General features: G+C 46.6%; 1 long non-coding RNA gene across 1 annotated transcript; it reads left to right on the forward strand.

Annotated features, from left to right (window-relative positions):
• Positions 1–1357: 1357 nt before the first annotated feature.
• Positions 1358–20183, forward strand: LOC140422744 (uncharacterized). Its single transcript, XR_011947575.1, has 2 exons — positions 1358–1435; positions 20069–20183. It is a non-coding gene; the product is annotated as an uncharacterized lncRNA (long non-coding RNA).
• The last annotated feature ends 679 nt before the right edge of the window (positions 20184–20862 follow it).

A 20862-nucleotide genomic window follows, 5' to 3' on the forward strand; every position in this document is an offset into this window, starting at 1 on the left:
ATAATAATTGACATGAAACGTACTCATGACAATTCCATTATTTTAAGCAGACGAGGGCGGGATCTGATTTCGAATATGGCTATATACTTGGGGAGCTATCAGAAATTGCCTTAAACAAACTCTGCTGCTTGGTTATTTGTGCGAGGATTCAGACAAATCAAAGTCGTCAATTCTCCCGATTGGGAAGTAGTCGTATCAGCAGCGAATGGATTGAGAAATCTGCCCAATAGGGCGAGTGTGACAGATAGGATCGGCGGTAACATTTCACCTTCAATCTCAGAGTTGGACCTTTAATTAAATCTTTTCACAAGCAGCGAGAAGGGAGGGGGACTGGGCAATAGGCGGGCCATTGATTTAAAACAACAAAGAAATAACCAATATTAACACAAACATAGCCGCGTGAAACAAGTTAACAAATGTATACTTCACTGGATTTTTGTAAATTAATTTGAAAAGGCAGAATTCAGTCCTGTACCATGAAGGCGGTTCCAAATAACAGCCAGGAACTCGTACACCCCCTGACAAATCGCTGTCAGCCTGCATGTAATCTGCGGGATTGGAAACTTTGAGACTGCCCCTGTACCTCGGATTGGGCAAGTAACAACCGGGATAGCGAACCGAGGAACATAGGAGCCATTCGGCCCCTCGAACCTGCCCGGATATCCTGCTAGCTCATGGCTGATCCACCTCAATACCATCTTCCTGCAATATCCCCTGATGTCCTCAATGTCTCGATCCATCTCTGTCCAACACACTCCATGAGCCTCCACGGTCCACTGGACTGGACAATTCACCACATTTGAGAAGTATAAAAAATAAATATAAATTACGCATTTAAAATTCTGCAATCGATTTACCATTTTTTAAAGAATGTTTCTAAATATTATTTGCAGTCACGTAGTTATCGGTAAACCCGGTTCCAAATTAATCTGAAGAGGTTGAAGTGTGTGGTTGATTGAATTGTGGCAAGTATAAACAGGGAAGCGACAGGTCTTCAGGCAATGGACACCCAGTTATTCCGCCACAATGTTAGACTGTCTCCTGTGTGTATTTTTTTTAAATACCGGTATTTTGCCGTTTCCGTAAAGCAGGAAGAGTTGCAATGTTGGCAACTGAGTAAGTTCACGCACCCCCCCCCCCCCCCCAAGTCAGGAGTTCAAACCATGGGAAGAAATTTCACCGCACCCTTATCTGATGTCGCTGTCCTCATTGGTAATCGATCGACCATAAACTTCTGCTTCAAAACTCGGTGGAACTGGACGGGAAAGACACATTCCCCAATCGTTGTCGGATTAGTAGCGGAACGCAACAAGAACTCCGTCCTCAGTCCAGTTTCTTGCCGGAACTATAGCGATACCGTTTGCTCAGGCAGGCACACAGAGCTAGACGCGCGTTTAATGTGGCAGAAATTAAATCACACCGTGTTTCATTTTATGTATGTGTTAGAAGTTACACTTGTTATTTTCTTACTGTAAACAACACAGGGCGCGGCCTTTTGATTAACTGAAGATAGAATTTGATTTACTGTAGCTTTTTATCACATTTTAAAAGTGCGAACGTTGGAGCATATGTTTCACCTAGTGCCAAAAGGCAATGTAATTAAGCGTGTGTTAAAGCAACAGTTTCAGCATGAAGCGGTTTTTGTTTCTCAATTATGCTGAAGTTCTGTTGTAATGTTGAAGTATTGTAATGCTGAAGTTGGATTGTAATGCTGAAGTTGTGTTGTAATGTTGAAGTATTGTAATGATGAAGTTGTGTTGCAATGATGAAGTTGTTTTGTAATGCTGAAGTTGTGTTATAATGTTGAAGTCGTGTTTCAATGCTGAGGTTGTGTTGTAATGTTGAAGTTGTTTTTGTAATGCTGAAGTTGTGTTATAATGATGAAGTTGTACTGTAATGATGAAGTTGTGTTGCAATGATGAAGTTGTGTTGCAATGATGAAGTTGTTTTGTAATGCTGAAGTTGTGTTATAATGTTGAAGTTGTGTTGCAATGCTGAGGTTTTGTTGTAATGTTGAAGTTGTTTTGTAATGCTGAAGTTGTGTTATAATGTTGAAGTCGTGTTGCAATGCTGAGGTTGTGTTGTAATGTTGAAGTTGTTTTTGTAATGCTGAAGTTGTGTTATAATGATGAAGTTGTACTGTAATGATGAAGCTGTGTTGCAATGATGAAGTTGTGTTGCAATGATGAAGTTGTTTTGTAATGCTGGAGTTGTGTTATAATGTTGAAGTTGTGTTGCAATGCTGAGGTTGTGTTGTAATGTTGAAGTTGTGTTTTGTCTTGTAATGCTGAAGTTGTGTTGTAATGTTGAAGTTGTATTACAATGATGAAGTTGTACTGTAATGATGAAGTTGTGTTGCAATGATGAAATTGTGTTGTAATGCTAAAGTTGTGTTATAATGTTGAAGTTGTGTTGGAATGTTGAGGTTGTATTGTAATGTTGAAGTTGTGTTTTGTGTTGTAATATTGAAGTTGCATTTTGTGTTGTAATGCTGAAGTTACAATGCTGAAATTGTGATGTAATGTTGAAGTTGTCTTGCAATACTGAAGTTGTGCTGCTGAAGTGGGAAATGGTTCAAAAGGGCACTTGGCACAGAAGATGGCTGCCTGGCACACAAGATGGAGACACAGAGAATAAAGCAGACATAACTGATGCCTGGAGTCCAGCGGGGTGCCAGTAAGACAGATAGGAACAGATCCAGGAGAAAGGAAGCCAGACAGGAAGATTAAGAAATACATAAATGCGGGACACCACTTGAATAAAGCTGACTTCAGCCAAGGTGTACACAATGATATGCTAATACGAATGTCTTGGGCCATTTCCTAAAACAAAGGGACAATCGATACTACCTTCCTGCTGACAATCTATAAAATGTTTAAAGATAACAAGGTGATACTTGTTTTGTATCTGGGCTCATTGTGAACCCGAAGTGGCTGTTTAAAGATAACAAGGTGATAATTGTTTTGTATCTGGGCTCATTGTGATAGCGATGTACAATCTATAAAATGTTTAAAGATAACAAGGTGATAATTGTTTTGTATCTGGGCTCATTGTTAACCCAAAGTATAAAATGAATGACTGCCATTCAAACCGGGAGAAAGGCTGGCTACTGTACCGCGGGGTACATACACTTTCTCCCGAAGCTTCGTGTAACAATAAAACTGCATTTATCGGATCACAGCATGTCTGACTCTTGAAGTGGTTGATTTTTCCCACAACACTGCAATGCAGAAGCTGTATTGTAATGTGCCCAATTATTTTTTTCCAATTAAGGGGCAATTTAGCGTGGCCAATCTACCTACCCTGCACATCTTTTGGGTTGTGGGGGCGAAATCCACGCAAACACGGGGAGAATGTGCAAACTCCACACGGATAGTGATACAGAGCCGGGATCAAACTGGGACATCGGTGCCGTGAGGCAGCAATGTTAACCACTGTGCCACCGTGCTGCCCGCTGTATTGTAATGTTGAAGTTGTATTGTAATGTTGGAGTTGTGTTTTGTTTTGTGCTGCAATGTTGAAGTTGTGTTTTGTGTTGTAATGTCAAAGTTGTAATGCTGAAGTTGTCTTGCAATGTTGAAGTGGTGTCATAATGCTGAAGTTATGTCATAATGCTGAAGTTGTGTCATAGTGCTGAAGTTGTGTCGTATTGCTGAAATTGTCTTGCAATGCCTAAGTTGTCATAATGCTGAAGTTGTGTTGAATTGCTGAAATTGTCTTGCAATGCTGAAGTTGTGACATAATGCTGAATGAAGTTGTGTCGTATTGCTGAAATTGTCTTGCAATGCTGAAGTTGTGACATAATGCTGAATGAAGTTGTGTCGTATTGCTGAAATTGTCTTGCAATGCTGAAGTTGTGTCATAATGTTGAAGTTGTGTTGTATTGCTGAAATTGTCTTGCAATGCTGAAGTTGTGACATAATGCTGAAGTTGTGTTGTATTGCTGAAATTGTCTTGCAATGCTGAAGTTGTGTCATAATGCTGAAGTTGTGTTGTATTGCTGAAATTGTCTTGCAATGCTGAAGTTGTGACATAATGCTGAAGTTGTGTCGTATTGCTGAAATTGTCTTGCAATGCCTAAGTTGTCATAATGCTGAAGTTGTGTTGAATTGCTGAAATTGTCTTGCAATGCTGAAGTTGTGACATAATGCTGAAGTTGTGTCGTATTGCTGAAATTGTCTTGCAATGCTGAAGTTGTGTCATAATGTTGAAGTTGTGTTGTATTGCTGAAATTGTCTTGCAATGCTGAAGTTGTGACATAATGCTGAAGTTGTGTTGTATTGCTGAAATTGTCTTGCAATGCTGAAGTTGTGTCATAATGCTGAAGTTGTGTTGTATTGCTGAAATTGTCTTGCAATGCTGAAGTTGTGACATAATGCTGAAGTTGTGTCGTATTGCTGAAATTGTCTTGCAATGCTGAAGTTGTGTCATAATGCTGAAGTTGTGTTGTATTGCTGAAATTGTCTTGCAATGCTGAAGTTGTGACATAATGCTGAAGTCGTGTTGTAATGCTGAAGCTGTTACCACGCATGACTGAGTTCAGAGCCAAGCCACTGAGAGTGGTGCCCTCTTATTTAGTTTGAAATTAGATGGTGTCAAAAGTGCTATTTAGACCTACGCATGTACTCTTTAAACCTGTCAATAATGGACTTTAATGTGTAATAGCTTCCATCCGCAATGTCATTATTTACATTTGATCTGGTGGAAAGATCTTGGTCGATAATGATAGTTGAGGAGGTGGGGTTTCAGACAGCCTGCACCAAGTATTGCCTGATGAGAGTCTGGATTACCCGTTTACATAAGATTTACCAGAACCAGTCCATTCGGCCCAGCCAGTTCATGCCAGCGGTTAAGCTCCACTGGAGCCTCCTTTTATTTTTTCTCATTTAAATACACAATTGTAACCCCTCCATTCCATTTTCCCTCATGTGTTTGCCTAGTTTCCCCTTAATTAGATCCATATTATTCACTTCACTTGGAGCGAGTCCAATATTCTTAACACTCTTCAGGTGAAGACGTTTATTTTCAGAATTCCCTATTGGATTTCTTGGTGACTATCCTATTTTGATGGCCTCTAGTTATGTTCCATTCACAAAAAGAAACATTCTCTCTCTATTCAATCAATCATTCTTTTATTAGGTTAACACTTTATTAGACGATCCCCTCAGTCTTCTTTTATCAAGAGAAAAGAGACCCAGTCTGGCAATTCTTTCCTGATCTGTATAGCCATGCATTGCTGAGCCATGGTTCTAAATCCTCTCGCAACCCTCTCCAGTGCATCTATATTCTTTTCCATAATGCTCTTTCAGGGAAGGAAATCCACCACCCTCACCTCGTCTGGCGTACAAGTGAATCCAGATCCACAGCAATGTCCGGGGCTGTTTAGCACAGGGCTAAATCACTGGGTTTGAAAGCAGACCGAGGCAGGCCAGCAGCACGGTTCGATTCCCGTAACAGCCTCCCCGAACAGGTGCCGTAATGTGGCAACTAGGGGCTTTTCACAGTAATTTCATTTGAAGCCTACTTGTGACAATAAGTGATTTTCATTCATTTCATTCATGTACTTGACTCTTAAATACCCTCCAAAATGGCTGACCAAGCCTCTCAGTTCAAGGGCAATTAGGAATGGGCAACAAATGTTCACATCCCATGAAAGAATAAAGCAAAAAAATCCAGAGCGGTATCAAACCAGATTTAGTGAAAACCCGAGGTTTCTATTGAACATTTTAAGCATTAATTAAATATTTAGAGAATGGGGGCTCTTTCCTTGAGCCTTCACCAATCACTAACACTTCTAACTGTGTGGAGAGGGCTGAGTCAATCCCGTGTAGGTATAGATCTGGGAAAGGTACTCAAGAGTTCCAATAAGAAGGTGCAAGGTACAAAACCTTTTAAAATAATTTTTATTTCATTTTTAATGAACGACTCTGCCTGGCTGGGTTCGTGATTCCGGATCATTAGCTATTAACCTCACATTGGGAGCTGCAATTCATCCAGATCTCCATTTCAGACATTTAGTTGCTTATAATATTTCTTACACTTTAACGTTTTTGCAATATGATTTTGTTATTTGTTGATATGTCTCAGGTTAATTCACTTCAAGGAGGACATATAAGGAAGAATTTGGTAAGACACAGAAAACCTTCAGTGTGAGAAGGCTATTTTTAGATTTTTTTCCAGAGGAATGCACTATTTACCTTCTCCTGGAGTTAATTTGTTCTACTCGTCAGGAAATGTTCTGCATAAATATTCCCTGATCCAAACCGCCATTATTTTAGTGCAGCCTCCTGTTACCCATCTAATGTTCCTCAATGGTAACAGCCCAACAGCACCAGAACCATTGCATCTCATGAGAGTTTGATCATCCAAGTAAAAGTTCATGCTCATAATCTCTCCATTACTTCTAATTACCCACCTCCTTTGAGTATTGCTAATACTGAGCATGTTTTCCTCAATTCTGTATTCATGGTTGAAGTCAAATAGTCTATTTAAACCATCATCATCGAGTAATTGAAAGACCTACATGATGTTCTGCTCTACACTATTCTTCATGAGAAACAGGATATCCAATGTGAGTCCCTCTTCATGAAGGGCCGGTGCAGACACGATGGGCAGAATGACCTCCTTCTGCACTGTAAATTCTGTGATTCTAGAACCCAGAGTTCTACAATCAGTGCTGCAGTTTTTCCGTGAACTCTATCCAATGCATTGATGCACTTTTGAAAACAAGGAGCCCAAAATTACTCTAACCGTTCCATCTGTAGTTGGTGATTTGTGTAGGTTCACGCCAACATGTTTTTATAAAATATAATCAAATCTTTTCAAGATGTACTCCAATATTTCATTGGTTCTTAATACTGAGATAAATTGAAATTCCTAAAATGTTTCAACGCAATGAAAGTTTCCAAAGTGTCTCAAAGCTTCCATGATCAATGGTGGAGTAGAGACAGGGATGCACAGTGGCAGGCAGCATTGGAAGAGCAGAGGGTACTTATTAGGACTTCGCCTTGACCAGAACCTTTTGGCTAGTAATGAATAACCCTTTAGCTACCCTTGCTGGTGGAGATACTGTCATTGTGTTTATGCAATTTTGGGTGCCCCACCCCATTCTTGTACCTTTCGCTCCATTTTGGGGTTGGCACCTTGTGACCCTAAAAGAATCATAGAAGCCCTACAGTACAGAAGGAGGCCATTTGGCCCATCAAGTTTGCACCAAACTTCTGAAAGAGCACTCTAACTAAGGCAAGGCCCCCACCCTATCACCATAACCCAGTAATCCCACCAAACATTTTGGACACTAAAGGGCAATTTAACATGGCTAATCCACCTAACCTGCACACCTTTGGACTGTGGGAGGCAGTGGGATCACGGGGATGGATGTGCTGGCCAAAGACCTGCTAGATCCTGGGTGTCGCCACCTGAGTTGGCCACTTCTCGACTTAAAATGGAGAACCGCAAAGGCTGAAGGGAAATTCAGCCAACACAGGCAAAAACTAGCAGGTGCAAGTTTACTGTGTATTAGACTCTGCAGAAACCCAGACAGCATCGATACAAGCAGCCATCTGCATAGTAATGTAGCAGCCATCTACATAGTAATGAGCGATCCCCGGGAACAATCAAAACATTTTGAGGTAAACAAGGTCAAACCAGACTCCTCGGCGCCAGCAGGAGCCAACACAAAAGAGGTTAAAGAGGTTCAAGACCGCCCAACGATCAGGGAACAACTCCAGTATTGGAGAAATCGAACCAAGCGATTGGAATGAAGTCCAATCACTTGAAACCAGGTACGGGGCCCGCCCCGAAGGGCGGGAAGCCCCTGGGGACTATAAAGTAAAGCCCCCAAGTTCAAATCGTCCTTCTTTGGCAGGGTCACTCAGCAACTTGAACCAACCCTTGACAGTGACCTGCCTCGCTGCCTCCAAGAAAGTAAGTCTCAAGTCAACGCTTGCTACGAGATAGGTGCTCCTAGCTACCAGTCTATACCAGCTTTTGAATCCTGCAGTTTCAGAACCTGAACGAAAGGCCATTTGTTCCCCTGACATGGTGGGCCAGTCTGAAGCTAAGTATAGGCCTGTTAGTGATTGAAATAGCCTAGAAAGTAGAGTTTATGCATGAGTAGCGATTTACTGTGTATAATAAGTGTGTATTGATTTGAATCTTACTAATTGGTGTGTTGAGTTATTGATCATTACTTGAATTTGAACCTCATGGCGGTATCATAAAGATACCTGGCGACTCTAGAGCAAAGGTTATAAAACAGAGCCAATTGAACCAACCAAAAGTTAGCAACATGGGCAAGTCATATGATGAAACCTTCAGAAATTCCTTTAATCATAGTTGGCAACCCTACCACTGTCCCCAATGGGAACCATAAACTCAGGGTGCAATTCTCCCCAAAAATGACTGTTAAAGCACAATTCTTTGTCCTTGTTGCACTCTCGCTTGAACGAAACAAGGCCGGTGAATAGCAGGAGAGGTGGAAAATGAGAACCACACTGGGTGCCAAACTGTTTGCGATACAACCAGCCCGCTCCTGCAGGCAAAATTGGGATCTCGCCGTAGCGTGGCGAGGAACCATTTATCACCACTTAAGCCCTATTTCTATATAATTAACAGGAGCCACCCCATACCCAACAGCCTCCCATGATCCAGAGGCCTCCCCAGCAAGTGCTCATGGCTGGCACCAATTAGTACTCCTTTTGAAAAACTTGAACCTGGCAGATAGCCTGCTGCGGGAAACCGAGGAGTTCACCAGCCATCTTCGCTCAGTGTGAGCCCAGGGGCACTGGGCGTGCTGCCCCTTTGGTGGGTTGAGGGGGCATTTGGATGTGCGTGGGTCCGCCATGCCAACCTCTGGACCATGTGTTCCCATACCGGGGCAACACTTGCCCCTGCCTGTCTTCCCCACCGACCACCCATAACTCCTACTGAGGCCTATGGCCATGCGGCTGAAGGCTATTGCGAGTAGAAAATTGGCAATCGTAATTAAGTGAGCACTTCACACATCTCAAGAGAATTCCCATGGGTGGGTGGGTCCTGTAGCATGTGAACCTCATTGCCCAGCATTCCAATCACACCTTGATGCTTGGACACTGTGCTTCAACATTGTGGGAGGCAGCACCACAGAGGCAGAGGCCAACCTTCGATCAACCAAGGGGTTGGGTCCCAGTCCACAACCATTATGAACTAGAAGGACAAGAGCAGCTGATACCTAGGAACCCCACCACCTGGAGGTTTCCCTCCAAGTCACTCACCACCCAGACTTGGAAATATATCACTGATCCTTCACTGTCGCTGGGGCAACATTCTGGAACTCCCTCCCTAAAAGCACAGTGGGTGTACCTACACCTCAATGACTGCAGTGGTACAAGAAGGCAACTCATCACCACCTTCTGAAGGGCAACAATGGATGGGTAATCATGGGGCATGTGATTGGTGGTTGGCCCGCATCATGGAACAAAGAGTCAGAGGAGTCATACTGGTTGTGATCAGTTTTTTAATGTTCCTCGTAAAAGTGTACCCACTGCTCCACTATCCTGATGGTGCCACCCACTATCCCCACCCTCCCTCCCTCATCCCTCAAAGCTCCCCCAATGGCCCTTCTCCCTCCCCCCAACACACACCACTCCTTACCCCCCCCCACCCCCCCCCACCTACCCTTGCCCCCCCCCACCAGTGCCCTCAGTGATCCTCAGCACACTTGTTCTTCCTTCCTCTATGGTGACATCTAGGTGTACCCCCAGGATGAACAGCAGAGGTGGAGGCAGCCAGCTGCTTACCACGTCCCATGGCCGTCGTCCTCTGGGGGCTCTGGGGTCAGAGGGCCCCGATGCACTCGTTGGCAGCACATGCACAACCCTGCCGCCCTTTTCCGTGTGCTGGCTGTGAGACACGGCCCCACCAGAGCGGTGGAACTCGGGGGAGTTGGTGGCCACCATCGCCAGTTGATAGAATGGGTCCGGGTTGTCACCCAGCACTCCCTCCTCCCGGTCAGTGCCCATAGGGACCTGGGGTTCATCTTGGACTGAAGTGCAGTTGGTTCGAGCCCCGGCTACCCCTGTGCCATCTGACTCTGCCAGCCCTCGCGGCTCCCCAATGTCTGCACCGTGGTGTCAACACCCTCGACGATGCTCCTCAGTGATTGGGCCATGCTCTGCAGTGACTCAGCAATGCCCATCTACGACAGGGAGGTGTCCCACTATGCCTCACCAAGGTCAGCCTGGTACTGGATCACGTTCCCCATTGTGCTGGACAGTCCACCAAGGTCCTCAGCCATGGCCGTCACTAACTGCGCAATGCCTTGGACACCTTCACTCATGCTGCTGATATCGTGCACCAAGCTCTCCACTGCGGTTACCACCCAGGAGTGTTGGCCTCGGTGCCACGAATTGCCGGCAACATCTCCTGCGCCTGTAGCATCTGGGACTCCTCCAATCGGTTATGGATCTGGTGGAGTGTCGCTGGCATCTCCCTCTGGATGTCGCGACCGCTCCCTAACATCTCCATCAGCTCCGGTAAACCTGTTCCAGAGGCTCAGTATCTGGCCGGGTCGCAGTTGTGTTCTGGGATCCAGCAGCCCTCCGCCAGCTGCCTCTCCTGGGCGTTACTGCCGCCACCTGATGTGCACCAGCGACTGTGTAGTGCTCACCAGATTGTGCCCCAGGTGCCTGTCCACTAACATTTCCCATCGAGATGCCTGTCTCTGCGCTGGTGGGATGACAGCTGTAGTGCGTCGATTATGGCATCCTTGAAGCTCTCCTCTGAGGTGGTTTCATGGGAGGTAGGGGAGGGGGCCACCCCGCAAGGGGCCGTCGCCGTCGGCTGGAGGATCTGTGGAGGAGTGAACACGTGGTCAGTGGGAGGCATGGGTCAGTCTGTATGGCAACAACAACTTGTGTGCCAGTCCATCCAGGTGGGGCCTGATGCATCCTCACCTTTGCGTCATGTGCCTACCTCCACATTGGTGACCGTTCTTTCCGTGGCCACCCCCGTCACCTCCAGGGTCTGTTCCTCGAAGGTCATGAGGATTCTTATGTCCAGCACCCTTTCATCGAGCTTGGCCCTCGCCCGGCGGTTGTGGGAGAGCTTCTCCCGAGGAGACAAAGAGACGGCACCATTAGCTACACGTGCGGTTCACATTGGTGGGAGGGGCAGGCTGTGAAGGGAGGGTTGGGGTGAAAGAAGGGGGAGGGGAAGGGGGGGAGCAGATGGAGGGCTGGGGGGGCTGGTCGTGTTGAGGGGGCAGGGCGTTACAGAGGGGGAGGTGTCAACTCACCCATACTGCCACGCGGTGTAGGTCGTTGACCTTCTTGCGGCATTGGTGGCCAGTCCTCCTGGTCACGCTGCCTGAGCTGATGGCTGCTGCCACTTCATCTCAGGCGGCACTGGCTGCTCTGTGGCTCACCCTCCGGGACCCACAGGGGAACAGGATATCCCTCCTGGCCTCCACCTCATTTTGGAGCTTCCCCAGGTCTGTGTCTCCAAACCTTGGGGCCAATTGTCTCGGCGCCATGGCTGCGAGCTCAGTGGGGTTGGTTGTGCAAGTGCTGTTTAAGTGCTGCTCGATCTTGATAGTGTGTGTGCGTGTGAGGTGGGGTGCTGGCGAGCGTGGTCCCGGCGAATCGGCTGGCAAGCCTTCATTTGCAGTGTGAAGCCCGTGGGACCTCGTTAAGTGGATCAGTTGCCAGCCTTGCCGGGCTGAGTGCCGGGAAGCTTGAGGCGTTCCCGCTCACTGCCATACTTGGAAATCTTTCTGGAGAATCGCGCTCTAAGTGTTATTTTGGGTGGGTTTGGCGGGATGTTTCCCGCCAAGTCTTTGGAGGCGATCCAGACCAGTATTCCCCCACACTTAGTCATGTTTTGGAGCTTGGGAGTTTCTCGCTGGAAAATTCATCTGCTCTGGCCACAACCACCCTGGGGCTCCAATGGCCTCTGATCCCCCGGCATGGCCACCTCGTCAGTAGTAATTCGTGTCGACGTGAGGCCTCGCCGGTGCGGCTGGTGAATACCCGGAGCGGGAGACTGTGACATCAACCAATCTGCGCATATTTAAATGAGCCTAATCGATCATTTGAATATGCTTATCTGAATCACACCCAGTGAGGGCATGAGCCAGATCCTGCCAGATACCGCTGGTCAGGTGCATTGCGTGTGGCTCGCGTCCAGCAAGAAACCTATTTTTGGCCTCTCCCGCTATGCAACTGGTGTAATGGGATTGGCTCAAGGCGTAACACGGTGAAAAAATTGTACCCTCAGTGTAACAAAACGGAAATGACAGCATTTTAGTAATGGTGCTGGACTAGTAGGCTCTGGGAACATGGGTTCATATCCCATCATAGCTGCTTGTGGAATTTAAATTCATTTAATAAACCTGGAAATGAAAGCTCATCTCAGTAATGGTGACCATGAAGCTGTCATTGACAATTGTTTAAGAGTCCTTTCTGTTTACTTCCTTTGTTCCCAGTTTCTTTTCTTTTATTATTTTTGTTCTGTGGACCCATGTTCAAAATGTGCTTTTGGGCAGAGGACTCAAGCTGAAGCAACCTGCTTGTCAGGACAGTGTGTTCCCAGGTTTTGTATTTTGGAGAGGAGACAACAGGCTTATCGGCGCCCAGTGAACCTCAGGAACTGGTTTTGGAGGCAGCTGGTTTGATTGGCTGGCTGGCAACCGGCGAGTTGACCAGGGATGGTGTTGTGTCTGACAACAGTCAGTGATTGGTTCCTGTGTGATGCTGTTTGAGAGAACCTGGCAGGAGTGGTCACAGCTTGGAAATAAAAGGGATACTCCCTCTCTCGCTGCTGAAGTAAAGACTTGCATTAATATTCTGAAATTAGTAAGTGTCTGGCACATCTTTTCTGTAAATTTGAAATAATCCTGAATCCACGGAGAAAGGAGACAACCTTGTTGCCAGAGAAAACCTAGAAGGAAGAAGTATCGAAATGGAAGCTTGATCTCCAGAAAGACATTAACTGGAAACCAGCGTAATGCACGAAACATCCTTTATTCCTTTGTTTTTATTAATATTTTCTTAACCTCTCAATCACCTTTTCCCCTCCGTGTTGTTTGTGTGTGTGTGTCTGGCCTACATGTGACTCCAGAGTCTTAACTGCCCTCTGAAACAGCCTTGCAAGCCAATCAAGTCAAGGGTAATTAGGGATGAGCAACAAATGCTGGCCAGTGATGCCCACATCCCACAGACTGTGGCGGGAAGGAAGCAGCAGCAGGCAGGCAGATGGAGACAACAGCTATTTCCTGCCAATAGGGCCTACTCACCAAGGCACACTTACAAATGACTAGAATGCCAGTGCCTGAGTAGACTTTGCCTATACATGGAACCAGTCACAGCATCCTGTGACACCTGCTGGCTGGGGAGATTGCAAGTGTGTTGGTGGACTTGAGGCCATGGGGGCCCTGGAATGTTTCACCACAGGTCCTTGCAAGCGTCGTCTGGAGACCTATGCAGGGTAAAGCATATCACTAAATCAAGGTGGCCCCATGTGCCATGTTGTCGCAGGAATGTTCATGCATAGTGGCACGGTGGTTAGCACTGCTGCCTCACAGTGCCAGGGACCCAGGTTCGATTCCAACCCTGGGTGACTGTGTGGAGTTTGCATTTTCTCCCCATGTCTGCGTGGAATTCCTCCGGGTGCCCCCCGTCCAAAAGTTTAGGTGGAGTTACGGGAATAGGATTGGGGGGGCCCTGGGTAGAGTGCTCTTTCGGAGGGTTGGTGCAGACTTGGCGGGTCAAATGGCCTCCTTCTGTAGGGATTCTATGACCATGACTTTATTTCATTTAGTGAGGACAATGTCAGTCATGCTGAAATAGTGCGAGGCTTCAGTAACGTTGCCCGATTTCCAAAGGTGCCAGAGTGCCTCCCAGACAGCAAGGAACATTGATTAATGGGAAGGGATACCTTTCCATTAACATTCAGCTCATATGCAACCACAAACAATTCATAATGCAGGTGTGTGCCATGCTATGTTGGCAACAGTCACAAAGTGAGACACTCCCAGGTGCCAGGAACATTCACCAGGCCAGAACCTTTGGATGGCTGGCTTCTGGGACTAACCTCTAACGAGATGACGCCAATGAGGCATATATGCACATCTAGGTCACCTCCAGCACTCCTCTGAGTGCCAGAGGCCTGCACTATCTCAGTCTCTGACAGCAACTGTGATGTGCTCTCATCAGTGTGTAGATGCCTTCCAGCCGAGTTTGCGCATACCCACAAAGGGCTTTGTATTCGTGGTGTTGGGTGTGGAGCAAGGATGTGATACTGCACCCTCTGAGACTCCAAACTTCTCCTCACAGTTTGAAGAGGGTCCCTCGGGGTTGTCATCGCCTGCTGTTGATGTTTGTCCTTTGGGGGGTGGTGATGGGGGAACAACAACGGGAGAATAAGGGACATCATCATCATTTGAGGTGAATTCGGAGAGCTATTTCTTCGAAACACATTTTGGCACCATTAAGAGATTGTAGGCAGTGTTTGAACCTTAGGCCCTCCTACATTGAGTCACACCATCCTCCCCAAATTCAACAAGCCTACACAGTCAAAGCCCATCAATGATACCATCCCAGCAGCCTACCCAGTTTCCAAGATAGTTGCCCTTCACTCCCCACCTGCCCTTTCAATACTGTTTGAACCAGAGAACTATAGAATTCCTACAGTGCAGGAGGAGGCCATTCAGTGCATCGAGTCTGCACTGATCCTCTGAAAAGAACACCCTACCTAGGCCCATTGCCCCGCCCTGTCCCCATATGTTTTGAAGAAGCAGTTAGATACAGTGAAGGGGAAAAACAAATATGGGGCGGGGGGAGGTGGGATTAGGCTATTGAGTTGGATGATCAGCCATGAACATAATGAATGGTGGAGCAGGCTCGAAGGGTCAAATGGCCTCCTCCTGCTCTATGTTTCTAATCCCACCTAACCTGCACATCTTTGGACACAGAGGGACAATTTAGCATGGCCAATCCACCTAACCTGCACATTTTTGGACTATGGGAAGAAACCGAAGCACGCGAAGGAAACCCAGGCAGACGCGGAAAGTGCAAACGCCACACAGTGACCCAAGGCTGGAATTGAACCTGGGTCCCTGGCACTGTGAGGCAGCAGAGCTGACCACTGACCTCGAAGGAGTGCTGTGTGACCCTAGAATCTCACCACCTTGGGACCTTCCTTCAATCTTTCCTCAGCTGATGGCTTGGTTCCACCTATTGGTTTCAAGCTTCAGGACCCTCTCCTCCATTGAGATGAGGATGGCCGGGTTGGGTGGCCCATCACTGGTCCTGGTTCTTTCCCAAGCATTACATGTCCTCTTCTCCTGCAAATAAACAGGCACATTGTAATGAATATGATGTGCTACAATCACAGCATCACATGTGTAACCAACATATCCTTTGTTGACGGCCAACATTTGTCAGTGCTCCTTGCCAATGATCAGCTGTTGCAGTCCAATCTTCTTGGCTCATCCCAAACCCCCGTTGCCATGCAGAGTAGTATGTATGCATCATACTGTCTTCTATACTTGGACGATACAAGGGGAAAATCCATATTTGGGTCACTTCACATCTAGGTTAATCTCCAAAATGTTTAGACACTCAGCTTCGTGGGGTGAAGCTCACTTTAGAGGTCACTTGCTGAGTGCATCATCACTCCTCATCCCTCGGGGAAGGTCTGAGAGAAGAGCTGATCACTACTCCTGCAGGGTGTCACCTGATTCGGGTGAGGAAGTCACCAGGCATACGGTCTGGCTAGTGTGCAGAAAGCAGAAGCAGTTTCCAGTGTTTGTCATGGGCAGCACGGTAGCATTGTGGATAGCACAATTGCTTCACAGCTCCAGGGTCCCAGGTTCGATTCCCCACTGGGTCACTGTCTGTGCGGAGTCTGCACATCCTCCCCGTGTGTACGTGGGTTTCCTACGGGTGCTCCGGTTTCCTCCCACAGTCCAGAGATGTGCAGGTTAGGTGAATTGGCCATGATAAATTGCCCTTAGTGTCCAATATTGCCCTTAGTGTTGGGTGGGGTTACTGGGTTATGGGGATAGGGTGGAGGTGTTGACATTGGGTAGGGTGCTCTTTCCAAGGGCCAGTGCAGACTTGATGGGCCGAATGGCCTCCTTCTGCACTGTAAATTCTATGTAAATTTGCATATCACAGGAAATCACTGAATCTTTTCTGGCACTGGAACCACATTCTCTGAATGACCCCATGGCTCCTGACCTCCACTGCAATCACCATCGAGGGTACATTTGTCTGGCTGGGAGGTCCCTTCCTGTCTGCCAGCATGAGGACCTCCCGCTGATCACTCCCAACTTGGAGGAGGATGGGCATAGAGGCATCATCAACCTATGGGGCCAACCTGGGTCTGTGACCCTCACCAGCTGGTGGGGATATTCTCGCCTTCATCTGTGGCGAGATCAAGAGTGTTAACATGTTGAATTTGGATCATTCCCCCTTGGCAATTTGAACTTCTCCTACAATTCCTCTTGCCGCAATAACCTCCCTTTTACAAAGAGGTCCCTAACTCACTCTATCCCCTCCCTGTATCAACTCACATCCATCCTTCCTGGTAAAAACCTGTGGTTACCACATATTGGGGCCAACACTGATATACATCCAATATCAAAGTGCCACCTCGACTGATTCCAAATTCTGAGAGATGACACATACCTACCCAGAGAAAACAGGAGCAGGGCCATTGCCAGTGCCCACAAGCTTGTCCCCACACATGAGGCCTCCTCCACCTGCACTCATTCTGACCCCCCCCACCCCCCCCCCCCCCCCACACACTGCCCCCCCCCCATCTCCCCCCCATCATCTCACTTCTCCATGTTTGCCACCCAGTAATAGAACAGCAGGTTTGGGAGCGCCAACCCCTCACCTGCCAATCTCTCTGCATAAAGGTCCTCAGAATCCTAGGCATCTTGCCTGCCAAACAAATTCCGAAACCAACCTATGCACCCACTGGAAAAATGCCTTTGGAAGGAATATTGGAAGGGACTGACGGCAAAACGTTCCTTTTCACGGTTGCCAAAATTCCAACCCCTTGAGCCAGAAAAAGGAGCAAGCCTTGGCCCACTCCACACCAGGCTGCAAATGATGGCCTTGAAATGCAGAGGAGGGCTGCAGCAATTATACCTAGTTTACAAGAATCTCAGCTCTTCGTCGATTTAGGTTTGAGCTGTGTAGGCCTTGATAGAGATCTACAAAATAATAACAGATCTGACTAATGCACTTACTGTTAGATAATTCCATTTAACAAATGAGGAATAGCGAGGAGGACAAGAATTTAAACAATACAAAAGTACAAACAGGGGGGTGGGATTGTCCGTTGCCGATTTCATAATCGGCGATCGGGCGGTGAATCCCTTTTTAACGACCGTATCGGGGGCAGTGCCTGTTTTCAGAGGCTGTGCCCCCTCCAAAATGGCGTCATTGGCGAGTACGCCACATGCCGTTGGGATGGCCTCAGGACGTTACCTGAAGGCCCTCCCCTGTTGCTCTCCCCCCGACGGGCCAATTTCATGACAGCGCGGGGCAGGTGTGCTCTCAGTTTTTGTGAACCTGGCATGGTGTTTGCGGATTGTGTCCAATGCCGTCACAGTCTGGGGGGGGAGCAGTGTCGCTGGCTGGGGGGGGCTTTGGCGAGGGCTGGAAGGACCGGTGGGGGGTGGTCTGGAGGTGACGAGGGGGTGTCCAGGGAAGGTCTATCTGGCAGGTCGGGTCCGCGCGCGGCCGGCGCCATGTGGTACGACGCGAACGCTGCAGGTCGGCGTCGTGTGCATGCGCGGCCACTGACCCGGCAATTCTCTGGCCGTTTATTTCATAAAGGCCGTGGGTTTTGCATGGCGCGGCTGCTAGCCCCTCACCTGTCGGAGGGTCGGTGCTGAGGCCTCGCCTGTTTTTTCATCGTAGAACTGGACACTTCCCCCGGACATAGCCTCAAAACCGGAGAATCAGTCCTGGGGATCTGGTGTGTCTTCTTTACCAAGAGCATTGGGAATCTCCAGAGCATAGCACTGACTGGTGTGCAGGGTGCTCACTCTGTCTTCAACACTGAGCTGAAGCAGTTTCTTGCTGGAGTTGGGGTTGCATCACATAAAAGGCAAGTGGCTTTATTGGTCCCTGTAATCTCCAAGACTGGTTTTGGTTAGCTGTAGAAGAATTTCGGAGAAGAATTTTACAATGCATTTTTACCTTTATTGGCGTTTTTCCTGATGTGTTAAGTAAGTTGGTTCAATGTTGACTGTAACTGGATCCAGTGAAACTGGAAACAGGCTTCTGACACAGGAGATATTATGACATCTACCCTTTTTGAAATAAATTTTGGAACGTGGCGATATATATAAATGCATGATTATATACAAGTGGTGAGTGAATGAACATATGTACATGGAAGGTGTCTATCGTGCAGATACAGAGCTAACTGAACAAAATTTACAAGATTTAAGTCTATAGATTCAGTTGTTGTGACGGGTGACAAATTCTTGTTGATCGCCTCAGAGGTGGAGGGTGGGATGCTGGCATTTGGACAGGTGGGATTGCTGCCATGTCGGTGGCCTCATGGAGAGGTGGGATCGCTGCCAGATCAGTGGCCTCGTGAAGCAAGATGTCCGGAGGAGGCATGATGACATGCAACTGGATGCAGCGAAACTAGAAACAGGCTCCTGACACAGGAGATGGTCCAACACTGTTTTATTGAACTTCATGATTGCTGTACATAGTCTGCTGTGAGCTGACATTCTATCAATCTAACTGATAACCTCCAACTGGCTTGACCAGACTAACTCTCTACCTCATGGTGATAGTGCTCACTGGCTTGTGCACTCTTACTATCTCAGTAGCTGTGTCCTGTAGAGAGAGAGAGAGTCTTAATGTCCTGTGTGCTTTATAGTGGTGGTGTCCTGTCTGGTGATTGGTTGTTATGTGTCGTGTGTGTTCATTGGTTGTCCTTTGTGTCAATCACTGCCTGGCTGCATCTCATTATATACATGAGTGGATATTATGACATTTCCCTTTTTGTTTGCCTCTCCCATCATTACTGTGGGTGGGAGTGAAGTAGGGTGACCTTGGGGAGGAAAGATGTATTTAGCCATGATATTTGGCCATCCTGGTGTGGAGCAGACTAATTAAACAGTTAGTCTTTTCCTGCCTGTCAATTTTATATTACCATATGTTCCGATTAAGCGTGGTGCAGTGCATAGTGTGGAAGCAGCAGAGCTATTACAGACTTTATAGGCATTGCTTGCCCAAGAACATCAACCTGGTATATTGCCCAATGGAAGTGTACATCAAAACTTTAGAATATGATTGAATTGCAGCACAGCATTAGGAAGCTGTGGGGGTGGGTGATGGGGTGGCAAGGGGGAGGAATAAGGACAGAAAGCTCTTAAGGACACGCAAGTAGCACATTTTCATTTGCATTGGGATAAGAGAGTGAATTGAGGGACATTTTGCTACCATAGAACTCTTTAAACCTTATCTCAAATGCCTACTTTCTCCTATTATTCATTTGTGGGAGGTGTCAGAAATCAGAAAGCGAGCAAACAAGTTGAGCATAATTTCTGAGTCGCTAACAGTTCTGATTGTTATGCACTGTGTGCAAGGGCGGTTCAGATTCAGTAGTAAATTTCCAAAGGGACTTGGATAAATACTTGCAAATAAACATTTTGCAAGGCTATAGGGAGTGGGGCTAGGGGAAAATCCCTTCTTTCTGTGCTACAAAGTTTAGAATTTTAATAAAGCTTTCAGATTATTAGATTCTGAAAAGTCGTAATGAAACAATGGACTGAGAATGTGGCAAGCTTCAAACAAACTGACTGTAGCCATCAGTTTGGACTACGTAGAATTGTAAACTATTGCAAGGTTCAAAGGTGGGTGAACAGCTACACGAGCCATGGTTCACTTTTATCATGATAAAGTCATGTACAAGCAACATGATATCTTTGCAGTCCCACATTGCTGTGATTATAATCTTTCAGCTCTATACCAAACGCTTCCAGTCGTATTCAATTGTTTTGTGCTTGTGTGCATCTGTTGACTGTTCTTTGTTCTCTTTTGTTTGATAGACAAACATGGGGTGTGGCGACAGAGAGAAAAAGTTGCTGAAGGAAAAGCAAGAAACTGCAAGTCTCAGAGAGCAGATGCTATAAAAAGCACTTGTAAATAAAACTCCTGTTCAGACATGGGTGTCATTTGTGCATATCTCCGAGGCATAAAATACCAACACTTCCTTCTTACAGGTGATCAGCTAGACCCCCTGTGAACCTACTCATGGATAATCTAGAATGTGTAGCATAGTTGTAATGCCGGTTCTATGTTCTATGTTATATTGCCAACCTGGCTTGTCCTGTTTAAGGAAATCATTCGGCTGCTGTCTTGAAGGAAATGGTCCAAATAGATTTCATGTTCAACTGGAAGTTAGTTATAGTTCGGAGTTTCTCCAGATTGACAGCTGCCTGCCTTCACTCCTTGGGAAGAGGCCAAGTGGCCTCAAAATTGGGAGAGAAAAAATAGGAAACTCCATCTGTTTAAGATTTTGGAGTTGTAATGTGTTGGAGTTTAATACGAAGTCTGTAAACTATCGTTTGATGGGCACTTACAACCTCTATTTAGACAAGCATTGCCCTTTAAAGAAACCTGATGGAGAAACAAGGGGTATTCTGTTCCAAGAACACTCACAAACATCGGACATCTGTAAATTCATGATAGTTCCTAATATTTAATAATAATAACCTTAATAAGTGTCACAAGTAGGCTTACATTAGCACTGCAATGAAGTTGAAGCAATGCTACGGCGCCTTTTCGGGTACACTGAGGGAGAATTCAGAATGTACAATTCACCTAACAAGCACGTCGTTCG

The sequence above is a fragment of the Scyliorhinus torazame genome, chromosome 5 (assembly GCF_047496885.1).
Source record: "Scyliorhinus torazame isolate Kashiwa2021f chromosome 5, sScyTor2.1, whole genome shotgun sequence".
NCBI lineage: Eukaryota > Metazoa > Chordata > Chondrichthyes > Carcharhiniformes > Scyliorhinidae > Scyliorhinus > Scyliorhinus torazame.